Source organism: Lampris incognitus, chromosome 1, assembly GCF_029633865.1.
Source record: "Lampris incognitus isolate fLamInc1 chromosome 1, fLamInc1.hap2, whole genome shotgun sequence".
In the NCBI taxonomy this organism is placed as follows: domain Eukaryota; kingdom Metazoa; phylum Chordata; class Actinopteri; order Lampriformes; family Lampridae; genus Lampris; species Lampris incognitus.
The window spans coordinates 79,375,551-79,387,840 of record NC_079211.1 but is presented as its reverse complement, the minus strand read 5'-3'; the positions used below and the strand labels follow the sequence as shown (position 1 = coordinate 79,387,840).

General features: G+C 52.3%; 1 protein-coding gene across 1 annotated transcript in view; it reads left to right on the top strand.

The window, feature by feature from the left end:
* The window catches only part of cfap77 (cilia and flagella associated protein 77), a 30,808-nt gene that overhangs the window by 3,988 nt on the left and 14,530 nt on the right, over window positions 1–12,290 (top strand). The window lies entirely within an intron of this gene.

Sequence of the window (12,290 nt, the reverse complement as noted above, 5' to 3'; positions counted from 1 at the left end):
GTATCCGTCATTCCCTACCCTTCCCTACTCATATTCGAAAGTTCACTCCCACTTCCCAACACTGGTTCCCGCTAGCGACATTTACCCCCCCCCCTCTTTAATGATGGTCGTCCCGACCATAACGGGATGGCTGTACCCCAAAATTACTATGGGTAGACCGCCGCACGAAGGGCAGGTCCTCAGCTTGGCCATGAGAATGTTCGGAGCCTGAGCTAACACTTCCTACCGGTTCAAGGGCGTGCTCTACAACTAATGTAGGGGCGGGCCTAACGACCGGGGCAAAGGGAAACACACACAACTCTGGGCCAGAAGTGGGCGTCATGGGATGGGGGCTCACCGCTGGCTCTGTGACTACACCGGCAGGGTATGTCCTCAGGTTATTCCGATGAATGGTGCGACTTGGACCCTCCTTTCCCTCAGGGCGGATACTGTAGACTGGGTGACCAGGGCGTACTTGAGAGACCACCACAAAAGGCAATGGTATCCAATAGGGCTACAGTTTCCCTCTGGCCCGGCGCCTAAAGTTCTGCATCAGGACCCTCTCACCCGGCAGCAGGGGCACAGCTCGGGCCCTCTTATAATATCTGCTACGGTCCCAGGCCTGCTGGTACTACAATGAGTCGTGTTGTTATATGCTTGCACAAGCGTCGGCAACTGAGCCGTCCACTGGGCTTGGGACTCAGGGCTCAAAGTTGCTAGCAAGGACAGTAGAGTCTTATTAAAGCGCTCACACGCCCCATTTCCTTGGGGGTGGTTCGGCTCTTGGTGCACCCATACAGATCACAGAGCTGGCGCATTACCTCTGACTCGAACGCCCCACCCAGGTCCGACAGCAACTGCTCCGGACAGCCAAACGGCTGAATAAGGGAGGTCCATACAGCTCTGGCAGTCCTCCGGGCCGTCTGATCTCTGGTGGGCACAGCTATTGCATACTTAGAGAAGATGTCAGTCATCACCAGGATGTATGGGTAGGAGTCACTTGGTCTCCCAAAGGATAAAAAATCTAAGGCTACGACCTCCCATGGGTAACTAGCCAACAGGGACTGCATCAGTGCCTTTACCTCTGGGCCGGGCTTCCAAACAGCACAGTCGGGACACTCCTCTGTCCATCTCCCCACATCTCTCGTCATCCCCAGCCAGAAGAAACGGCGTCACAGGAGGCTCAGGGCTTTCTCCGTACTGGAATGGCCGGAGGCATGATGGTATTCTTTCCAGACTTCTGGTCGATTCAGAATGGGGACCACAACCTGGAAGACGGGGGCACCCGTGTCCGACTCCCGTCCCTGTCGGACCAGCACCCCATCCTGGATGGCCAGACGATCCCACTCCCGTATCCATCGGCGCATCTGTGGGGACACAGACCTGCGTGCCTGGGAGACAGACATGTCAGCATCCTTCATCCGGCACAACTCACTCACCCCTCAGTCAGCCTGCTGTCTCTCCCGCCAGGAATCTGGTGTCGGGGCCATGGTCCGATCCCCTGGTCCCAACAGCTGAGCCTCCAGTCTTCCACCATTGTCCTGGACGGCGGTCACCCGGACCTCACCAGGCAGGTGGGACAGGGCATCCGCATTCTTATTAGCTGTCCCTGGACGATACTTGATAGAAAAGGAGAAATTAGCCAGCTGCGCCACCCACCTCTGTTCCACTGCCCCGAGCCTTGCAGTGTCCAAATGCACCAGCGGGTTATTGTCTGTGAAGACTGTGAACGTGGCGCCCCATAGGTAGTCCTTAAATTTCTCCGTAATGGCCCACTTTAGGGCCAACAGCTCCAACTTGAATGAACTATAGTTCTGGTCATGCCTTTCGGCAGGGCTGAGGCTCCGGCTGGTGTAAACAATGACGCGCTCCGCCCCCCTCCCTTGCCACTGAGCAAGCACAGCTCCCAGCCCGTCCAGGCTGGCATCAGTGTAGAGTCTGAAGGGCAAACTAAAATCGGCATATGCCAATACAGGGGCACTCAGCAGCGCCCTTTTCAGCTCTTCAAATGCCTGTTGGCACGCTGGGGGCCAGTGGACCTCTGCCGCATTTAACCCAGCTTTACCCTGTAACTGTTGGTTCAAGGGAGCTGCAACCCGGGAGAAGCCTGGGATGAATCTGCGGTAATACCCCGCAAACCCCAGGAAGGAGCAAAGTTGGGTGACAGTCCGGGGGATGGGCCACTCGCTCACCGCCGCCGTCTTCTCTGGGTCCGTGGCTACTGCTTGCTGGCTCACCGTGTGGCCCAGATACTTGACCTCCTTCCGACAGAGACAACACTTCGAAGGCTGGAGCTTCAGGCCGTACTGCTGGAGCTGCTTGAAACCCTGTCTGAGATGCTGAAGGTGGCTGTCAAAACAAGGAGAGAACATGATAATGTCATCCAAGTAAATAAGCAGGAAGTTGTTAACCAACCCTCCCAGACACCTCTGCATAAGGCGCTGAAATGTCGCTGGAGCTTTACACAACCCAACGGCATCTGATTAAACTGGAACAGGCCTATTAGGGTTGTGAATGCAGTCTTCTCTTGATCTGTAGGGTGAACTTTGACCTGCCAATACCCACTTGCCATGTCCAGGATTGAATACCAGGCCGCAGCTTTGAAGTTGGTGAGAGACTCCTCGATCCTTGGTAGAGGAAATGCATCCTTATGGGTTACTGAATTGCGCTTCCTATAGTCAACACAGAATCGCCATGAGCCGTTTTTCTTCCTCACCAGTACCACCGGCGCAGCCCAAGGGCTAGCTCTCTCTTGGACCACCCCACTGTCCAGCATGCCTTGCTACAATGCGCGCAGTTCTGGGTAGAGGCTAGGGAGTACCGGCTGGTACCTCTCCCATACTGGTGGAGCGTCGCCCGTCGGGATTTGGTGTAGGACCGCGTCAGTATGACCAAAGTCATCCTCATCAGCTGCAAAGGCCGATACCCACTCCTGCAGTAGTCCGGTCAATCGTTGCTGCTCTTCTGCATTCAAACCGTCCCCCTGTAATGACAACACTGGGTGATGGTTAGGAGCAACTTCACTCACCCGCCGAATGCCCACCTCAACCTCCGCTGGCCCAGTGGTCCGCAGTACTATGTCAGCTCCAGTCTGAATGCTCTGTGAGTCAGTTTGAGACACCATAGCCAGCGCACCCTGCTGACGGAGTTCAATGGCAAATGGGTGAGGATTACATATGCGTACAGGTACGTTACCCCCTTTCATCCAGCAAAGTGTCAGAGCGACCCTGTACTCGTGGTTGGCCTCGCCCAAATCCTCCACCAGCACCACACAGTCCGGTGCTCCTTTGGCTTGAGGGACTTGGGCCCAGACAATCATCTCAGTTTCAGGGTCCAGATGCACTGCTGACTGCCGGGGGAGCTTGGCGGTACCCTGGAACTCTTTAGAGGGGTTGGCTTGAGCACAGTAAACCTGCCAGCATGCTGCAAAGGCCTTGTCCCATGCCCGACTGGCTGTTGCAGGGAGCTTGGAATTGAATGCCACCGTGCCAGGGTGTTCCATCTGAAAAACAACCCTCCAACACTCCTGCAATACGTTCATGCCCACCACCCCGTAATCAGAGCCCAAACACGAGTCTGCAACAATAACTACCCCCTTGTTCTCTACCTGTACTCCGCCGAGCTTCATGTCCACCACTGCATATCCCACATATGGGATGTGGAGCCCATTAGCTGCGGTCAGCTTCAACCAACTCAGGTCCTGTGTTCCACCCAGTGTTACGTCTGAAAAGTGTTTCTGAAAAAGAGAATGGCTAAACAGGGTGACTTGTGAGCCGCTGTCCAGTATACAAGGGATATCTTTACCCCTTATAGTCACTTCCACCTCTGGACATTTTCCAATAAAAGAGGGCTCATTCAGGGGCACCCGAATCTCTTCCCCCGCCGTTTGCCCAGCAACGACTGAGGAGACTAAAAAAATCTCCTGCTGGGCCTCCCCGCTGAGGGCAAAATCGCTGGGTATGGCCAGCCTGTCTCTGGCCCGCATGGTGAATATGTAACCTGCAAGTAGGTCACTACACACGCCCTCCAGAATTCACCATGACAAAAAAATAAATAAAATCAACGTGGCGGGGGACGAATAATGGGGCCAAAACGGCTCCTCTTGACGGGTGTAGGGGCAGGGGGGCATCCACGCCGAGGGGGCTGGGCCAGTTGAACCGGCCTCTCCAAGTCCAGGTGAGCCGGTCCACCAAAACCCACTCCGGCTTACCACCGACATCCACAACAAAATTCTTAGCCCCTGCTGCCAGGACACGGAAAGGGCCATTGTAGGGGGGCCACACGAACTTGGCCCCCACCAACTTCGTTGACGACTTCACACCTGGGTGTGAAAGGCCATGGATGGCGTCAAAAACCCGTCCATGGGCCGGGGCTGACCCGTGGAGATGTCACAGAGAAGCATGGCCCCGCCGTCGTCAAACACCACATCCTTCAACTGCAGCCCGGTGTCAGCAGTCCGGTAGGCCTGCACTTCTGTGTCAGCAGCCTGGTCTGCAGCCATGGCTGCGTAGTCGAGTCCCAAGTGGACGGCCCCCAACATCGCACGGGAGATGCAGTCGGTGAAGAAGTTGTCTTTGCCGGCGACGTGCCGGATGTCAGTGGTGAACTCGGAGATGTAAGAGAGGTGGCACTGTTGGCGCCCAGACCACGGCTCGGTGGCTTTGGCCATGGCAAATGTCAGCGGGTGGTGGTCCACAAACACAGAGAACCATCAGCCTTCCAGCAGGAACCGGAAGCAGCAGATTACGAGAAACAGGCCAAGAAGCTCCCGGTTGAAGGTACTATATTTCCTCTCACTGCTGTGCACCTGGCGGCTGAGAAAAGCAAGCGGCTGCCAGGCTCCGCCCACCCACTGCTCATACACTGCCCCCACGGCATAATCTGAGGCATCCGTGGTGAGTGCTACTGGGGCAGTTGGTGATGGGTGCGCCAACAAGGCGGCGTCAGCCAGCGCAGCCTTAGCGTCCTCAAACGCCCGGTTTCTCTCTTCCGACCAGTCCACTGGGCCCTTTGGGTCCTTACCCTTCAGAGCCTCATACAGGGAGCGTATGAGATGAGCTACCCGGGGAATGAATCGGTTGTAAAAATTCACCATGCCCAGGACCTCCTGCAGGGACTTCACCGTGTTGGGCGTGGGAACCTGGCAACGGCGTTCACCTTGAAATCAATGGTTGGCAGGCCCAACTGGCACTTTGCCGGGCTGACGATGAGCCCATGCTGGCTAAGCCGTTCGAACAGCTGCCGGAGGTGGACCAGGTGCTCCGCTGCGGACGTACTGGCCACGAGAATGTCATCCAGGTAAACAAACAGGAACGGCATGTCTCGCAGCACAGAGTCCATGAGCCGCTGAAAGGTCTGTGCAGCCCCCTTGAGCCAAAACGGCATCCTCAGGAACTCGAACAGGGGGATTACTGCCGTCTTCGGCACATCCTGTGGGCGGACCGGCACCTAGTGGTATCCGCGCACGAGGTCCACCTTGGAGAAGATGGCCGCCCCTGCCAAATGCACGGAGAAGTCCTGGATGTGCGGGACGGGGTAGCGGTCTGGCGTCGTGACGTTGTTGAGGCGGCGGTAATAACCACATGGGCGCTAGCCGCCATTAGCCTTCGCGACCATAAGCAGGGGGGGGGGCATGGACTGTCGGAGTGGTGCACGATGCCGAGGCACTCCATGTTGGCAAACTCCTCCTTGGCGATGGCGAGCTTGGCTGGGTCGAGGCACCGTGCGCATGCGTAGACTGGGGGGCCCGTGGTGGTGATGTAGGGTTCCACTCCATGCTTGGTGACTGCTGATGAGAAGATGGGCGTTGTGATGTCCGGAAACGCAGCGATCAGACGCTGAAATTCATCCCCGGTGGCAATCCTGTTGGACAAGCCGATGGGACCCGCCTCCCCCAGCGTACATGGGTAGGAGCAGAAGGAGACGGCGTCAGTCAAGCGGCGGTTTTTAACGTCTACCAATAGCCCATAAGCGCGCAGGAAATCCGCACCCAGGAGGGCAACGGACACCTTCGCCATTACAAAGTCCCAGCCGACCTCCAAAAACCAACTCCACATACCTCTTGCCATAGGTGCGTACGGGGGTGCCGTCAGCAGCATCCATAGGGGGGGCCGAATCCGCCAGCCATCGCGTCCACTGGTGTCGCAGGCAGGATGCTCCGCTGCGCGCCCGAATAAACTAGCAACCGCCGGCCGGAGATGGTGTCCTGAATAAACAGCAACCTGCCTTCCAGGCCAATGCTCAGGGCTACTATTGAGCTCCGGCCCTGGCTTTTCCCGCCCTGCTGAAAGTGCATGGTGCACGGCATTGCTTGGCTTTGGTTCCAAACCTAGCATGGCAGAAGCACAGTCCCCCTGAGTCCTGCTGCTGACGAGAAACTGCTGCCGCGGTGACGCCTGCAGCCTCAACCGGCAGTGGTGGAAGAGCGTGGGCAGGCAGCAGAGTGGCCGCACACTGCTGTCGGCTGGCGAGAAAAATCCTGTCAGCCTCCGCGGCCAACTCTCAAAAGTTGCTGGTGGTGGACAACTTGGAGCTGGCCAAGGCAGTACGGACATGCGAGGGGAGCTGATGGAGGAACAGCTGGCCGAAAAGGAAGGCGGGGTCGCACGAACCTAGCATACTCAGCATCTTGTCCATTAGCTCCGATGGCTTGGGGTGTTCAGAGTGGAGTTTCTGGGACTTTATCTGAACAGACTGAACACTCACAGCCGGGCCAAGTCACCGAGACTGTAATCAGAAGGGACCCACCGCGCACCAAGAGCAGACCGGCTTACCTACAGGAATTCGAGACTGAGGATACAGAGGACAAACTGTTAACATGCGTGGACTCTTGTTATAGAGCAGTATACGACATTCCTCAAACCTACCAGGACGCCATAGCATCAACCAAATCAAGGCAGTGGAAAAATGCCATGAACAAGGAGATGCGATCACTGGAGGAGAACGAGACCTTCAGCCTCACCCAATTGCCACCAGGTAAACAGGCGGTGGGGGGTAGATGGGTCTACACACTCAAGTGTGACATTGGTGGATCTGATAAATACAAGGCGAGATTCGTAGCAAAAGGCTAAAGTCAGAAACCAGGAACTGACTACGAGGAGACATTCTCACCCACAGCTGATATGACAAGTGTAAGAGTGGTCATGCAGAAGGCAGCGCAGGAGAACCTAGTCTTACACCAGATGGACGTTAAGACAGCCTATTTGCATTCACCAATTGACTGTGAAATCTATAAAGAGCAACCAGAAGGTTATGAGGAAAAGTCAGAAACGTGTGAAATGCTAGTATGCAAGTTGCATAAGTCTCTCTATGGTCTAAAGCAGTCAGGCAGAAACTGGAATGCTATGTTACATACATGTTTGAGTGAAAATGGTTTTGTACAGAATCCCGCTGATCACTGTGTGTATACAAGATAAAAACATAACGAAAAAGTAATCTTGATAATATGGATTGACGATCTGATCATAGCAGCTAGCGACAAGGGTGTACTGAAAAGTGTAAAGGGGATGCTCACCGAAATGTTCAAAATGAAAGACCTGGGAAAGTTGAAACATTTCTTGGGGATAGATTTTGAGCAAGCAGAAGGTCAAGTTAAAATGTCACAGAAGAGATATGTGAGCAAAATACTGGAGAGATTTAAAATGTAGGATTGCAGGTCCTGAGAGACTCCATGTGAGCCAAAACTTGAGTACTCAGAAAATGCTGAAAAAATGAAACAGCCAATAAAGTACAGAGAGGCAGTGGGAAGTTTAATTTACTTGTCCACATGCACTCGACCAGATATAAGTTTCGTGGTCAGTAAACTATCTCAGCACTTTGCTGAACCAACAGAAGAACACTGAAACACTGTAAAACACGTGTTCAGATAACTCAAAGGTACAGCAGAACAGGTGGTATGCTTCAAGAGAAATGACACAGAGAGTCTAGGTCTAAGAGTGTACAGTGATGCTGACTAGGCATCAGATGTAATGGACAGACGTAGTACATCAGGCTATTGTGTCAGCCTAAGTGAAGGAAGCTCTTTGAGCTCATGGAAGAGAATAAAACAACCGACAGTAGCATTATCTACTTGCGAAGCAGAGTACATGTCCTTAGCATCAGCCATACAGGAAAGTATCTACCTAGAACAGCTCAGAGGTATAGACAAATACCAATATGCACAAAGAAAGGTGTATGAAGACAACCAAGGTACTATAGCCCTAGCCAGAAACCCAGTAAACAGGCAGAGGTGCAAGCACATTGATATTAAGTACCACTTCATATGGGAAACTGTAAATAATGGAAAGGTAATCTTGGAATACTGTCCTACTGAGCAATTGATCGCTGATGTAATGACAAAGCCAGCCACCAAGATAAAGCTAAAGAGGTTTGCTCAAGACATGTTTGGCACTTAGAGGTGCAAAGAGTGTGTTCTCATTGTCAAGGTAAAGAAGAAGCCTTACTTTGTTATTGTTTTGTTTTCCAGGTAATCCAATGAGCTAAGAGCGAGTGGGGGTGTTAAGTGTTATTTGATGGCACCCTTACTCATTGTATTACGGTACATTCGGATGTGATGTCACCACGTTCTCAGTGTGCGAGGATGTGTGTTGTAAGTGTGCGACAGTGTGTGTTGTAAGAGTCAGACCTGCTGTATTTGCCTAAATTATATTACATGACATTACAGTCATTTAGCCGATGCTTTTATCCAAAGTGACTTACAATAAGTGCATCATTTAACGTAGAAAATCAGGAGAACTACTAGTCATCAGAGGTCACAAGTGCATCTAAACAAGCATCTAAGAGCAAAACCAGTGGTAAAGTAAAAGTGCAAGAAAGAGATTTTTTTTAAATGAGTGAATATAATAAGTGCTAAGAACAAGTAACAGGGTAGTAGTTCTTAAAGAGGTGAGTTTTCAACCTGCGCCTAAAGATAGGCAGCAACTCCACTGTCCTGACATCAGCGGGGAGTTCATTCCACCACTGTGGGGCCAGGACAGAAAAGAGCCTTGACCGGGTCGATCGGCAGCAAGGGCCTCTGAGCAACGGGGCAACCAGGCAGCAGAGCGAAGTGGTCGGGTGGGGGTGTAGGGCTTGACCATGGCCTGGAGATAGGAAGGAGCTGTTCCTTTCACTGCCCTGTAGGCTAGCACCAGAGTCTTAAACTAGATGCGAGCAGCTACTGGGAGCCAGTGTAGGGACATGAGAAGGGGAGTTGTGTGGGAGAACTTAGGGCGGTTGAACTCCAGACGAGCTGCAGCTTTCTGAACAAGCTCCGGAGGTCTGATGGCCGACGCCGGGGAGCCAGCAAGGAGTGAGTTGCCATAGTCCAGCCGGGAGATGACCAGAGCCTGGATGAGCTCCTGTGCTGTCTCGTCAGTGAGGAATGGGTGAATCTTCCTGATGTTATAGAGGAGAAATCTGCAGGAACAAGCAACCGATGCCATGTTTTCAGCAAACGACAGTTGGTCATCCAGGATCACACCCAGATTCCTCACAGTCCGAGTTGGCGTCACCACGGTGTTGTCAATGGTGATGGCCAGGTCTCGGTGCAGGCAACCTTTCCCCGGGAGGAACATCAGCTCTGTCTTGTCCAGATTGAGCTTCAGATGGTGTGTCACCATCCTCTCCGAGATGTCAGTCAAGCACGTAGCAATGCATGTCTCTACTTGTGTGTCAGAGGGAGGAAAGGACAAGATCAGCTGGGTGTCATCGGCGTAACAATGGTAAGAGAAGTCATGCGAGCAAATAACAGAACCCAGGGATGTCGTGTACAGGGAGAATAGGAGAGGACCCAGAACCGAACCCTGTGGAACACCTGTAGTCAGTCTGAAGGCTCCGACACAGATCCCCTCCATGTCACCTGGTAGGAGTGACCCGTCAGGTAGGTTGCAAACATTGAGAGTGCAGAGCCTGTGACACCCATCCCCTCGAGGGTAGAGAGGAGGATCTGGTGGTTCACTGTGTCGAACGCAGCTGACAGAACCAGGAGTATCAGGACAGAGGAGAGAGAGCAAACTCTCTCTCCTCTGTCCTAAATAAATATGCATAACGTTAAAGGCTAAAGAGAAAACCGAGTCAAGCTTCGCTTATTCTCCACATGCTTGAAGAAGATTGCACACCCCAGCTCAACATTTGTAAAATGGAACAGGCACAATACATGGGAAATCCTGGACTACAATGATGATAAACAAATCAAATGTGTACGTGGAGAGAGTGACAGCCCTGACAGTGACAGCCCAGGTGAGACTGATGTTCATCCCTCAGTGCAGTGCAGGCAGAATGATTATGACCTGAACTTTGAACTAGCACTTCCTTTCAAAAGATGGACAGAAATCTGGAATGAGAAAATCCTTTACAGCGATAAATTGCGCAGGCGTCGATCGGAACGGCCGCTTGTTGCAGTCAGTCGCTCTCGCTCTTTTTAAATAACTTCTGTCTTGTTCTTACTGTTTAGCTAAGTAACTAGTTAGGTTTTTCTAAGTTGTGCCCTTGTAACCATGCGGTCAGAGATGTTTTGATCTTTTTTTTCTGGTATTTGGAATACTCCTTTCTGAGCGTCGTGTGGACAATGCTCAACAGCACTGCGGCTCCATTGTTCACAGCACAGATCAGTTGTTGGCGCTTTGACTGGCTAGCTTTATGGACCAAACTCACCAAATCCCTGAAGAACTTAGAAGGACGGTTAGGAGGTCTTTTCAGGGACGATGGGGTAAATGATATAAATCAAGAAAGTGGAAGACAGATGCACGGAGAGGTAGAAGGAGATAAGCCGTATGTCCCCTCTCTCGTCATGGGCAACGTGAGATCGCTGGCAAATAAAATGGACGAGAGAACAGCGCCAGTCAGGAATCAGAGAGTTTGGTGACTGTAGCCTGTGTGTTTCACTGAAACATGGCTGCACCAGGACATCCCTGACCACAGCGTTTCCATCGACGGCTTCTTGTTAACAACAGATGGTGTAATCCTGGTCACATTACCATCAAGGTTGCCCGGACATTGAACTGTTAGCTGAATCGAGCCATATAATTTGCCTAGGGAATTCTCACATGCTATTGTGATAGCTGATTACCCCCCCCCCCCGTCATAGCTCATCTACAGACACAACAACCGAGTGCCTTCATCATAATCTCGGGGGACTTCAACCACGTCTCCATGGTGAAAACCCTGCCCAACTTCACCCAGTATGTGAGCTGTACAACCAGAGAGGAGAGGACACTGGACTTGATGTATGCTAACGTGAAAGAGGCTTACATCTCTTCTTCCCTCTCTCCCCTGGGTAGGTCAGATCACAACCTAGTATATCTGAACCGCTGCTATGTGCCTCTTGTGAATCGGCAGCCTGTGACCACAAAAATAGTGAGGAAATAGTCAAGGGAGGTCTGTGTGAAACTTCAGGGCTGTTTTGAGGTAACAGACTGGCAGGCTGTCCGACTATATAAACTACTATGTGGACTGCATTGTCCCCGAAAAGACTGCCCGTTGTTATTCAAATAACAAGCCATGGGTTATGAAGGACATCAACGCCATCCTGAATGAAAAGAAGAGGACCTTTAGAGCTGGCATTAAGGAGGAGGTGAGAAAAATCCAAGGGGGCCTTGGATTTCTATCCTTATCCTGGAGCAGCTTCGGCTCATGGTCAAGCACACTTGGACCCTCTCCAGTTCACCTACCAGCCCTGACTGGGAGTTGAGGATGCCATCATTTACCTGCTTACGCCCACCTGGATAAGCCAGCAAGCACTGTGAGGGTCATGCTCTTTGACTTCTCTAATGCCTTCAACACCATCCAGCCAGCTCTACTGGGTGAGAAGCTGACAGCAATGCAGGTAGATGCCCCCCTTGTGTCCTGGATTGTTGACTACCTTACTGGTAGACCACAGTATGTGCACTTGCAACACTGTGTCAGACAGAGTGGTCAGCAACACTGGGGCTCCGCAGGGGACAGCCCTGTCTCCTTTCCTTTTCACCCTCTACACCACAGACTTCAACTACCACACAGAGTCCTGCCATCTTCAGAAGTTCTCTGATGACTCTGCTATAGTCGGATGCATCAGCAAGGGCAAGGAGGCTGCATACAGGGCTGTGGTGGGAAACTCTGTCACATGGTGTGAGCAGAACCATCTGCAGCTCAGTGTGACTAAGACAAAGGAGTTGGTTTGTAATCTGAGGAGGGACATGACACCAGTGACACCTGTCTCCATCCAGGGGGTCAGTGTGGACATTGTAGAATACTACAAGTACCTGGGGGTGTATATATACAATAAACTTGACTGGATTAAGAACACCGATGCCCTCTAAAAGAAGGGACAGAGCCGTCTCTATTTTTGAGGAGGC